The following is a 1,054-nucleotide window of genomic DNA, read 5'->3' on the forward strand; positions in this document are numbered from 1 at the left end:
GGATATAGCTCGCTAACAGCCTCTCAACGATGACCTAGTTGACATCATCATTTACCCAGAATGCTTTGTATGTAAATAAAAAAGGCCCCATCCGTGTAATGTATTTTTAAACTTTTAGTTTAAAAATGATAAAAACTAAACATCCTACAGTATTTTTAGTCTTTATTTTACAGTTAAAATAAATGTTTATCAGATAAAATCTGTTACAACTAATCGGGGATCCCTTGAAGCATGAGAGCTATACGTGAACAGGCGTTTATCTAGAGGTGTGTCTTCAGTTTTCTGATGCCTTCTGTTAACTGGTTTGCTTTTTTTTTTCTTTTTCCTACGCAAATTTCATGAACTTTCATAAACTTTGCAAGTAGCTTGCAGGTGACTGCAATTATTTTATGATGCCAGAAAAAAACATATCGTTAGCCTCAGTGCATAATTGCCCAAGACATTTTTGGTCAAAAAATGGCATACATGCTACGAGGYTAACGATATRCAAAATRAATTGTGCCGGCTTGGATTGTGGTGGATARCGATGTAACAGCTTCATTGGCTTCTGTTGTGCGGTGTTTTCACAAACTCTAGTCTGTCCATAACTTTACGTAAATTTCGTAAACTTCCGTAAACTTCGTAAATAACGTGAGGATGATCGCAAGTATTTTATGAAGCCAGAGGAAGATGCATACAGAATGAACTGTGCGTGCTTGGATTGAGGTGGATAGCGATGTAACAGCTTCAGTAGCTTCTGTTGTGTGTTGTTTTCACAAACTCCAGTCTATAACTTTACGTAAATTTTGTAAACTTCGTAAGTAACGTGAGGGTGATCGCAATTATTTTATAAAGCCAGAGGAAGATGCATACAGAATGAACTACGCTGGCTTGGATAGAGGTGGATAGCGATGTAACAGCTTCAGTAGCTTCTGTTGTGTGTTGTTTTCGCAATCTCCGGTCCAACTGTAACTTTACGTAAATTTTAGGGCTGTCAAATGATTAAAAATTTTAATCTATTAATTCCAAGGTAGCTGTGAATTAATCACGATTAATCTTAAACTTAATATAAAAC

General features: G+C 36.1%; 1 protein-coding gene across 1 annotated transcript in view; it reads left to right on the forward strand.

The window, feature by feature from the left end:
- Positions 1-1,054, forward strand: part of adamtsl3 (ADAMTS-like 3) — a gene marked incomplete in the record, with an annotated part of 90,750 nt that overhangs the window by 50,438 nt on the left and 39,258 nt on the right.

The sequence above is a fragment of the Austrofundulus limnaeus genome, unplaced genomic scaffold, assembly GCF_001266775.1.
Source record: "Austrofundulus limnaeus strain Quisiro unplaced genomic scaffold, Austrofundulus_limnaeus-1.0 Scaffold23, whole genome shotgun sequence".
NCBI classification, from domain to species: domain Eukaryota; kingdom Metazoa; phylum Chordata; class Actinopteri; order Cyprinodontiformes; family Rivulidae; genus Austrofundulus; species Austrofundulus limnaeus.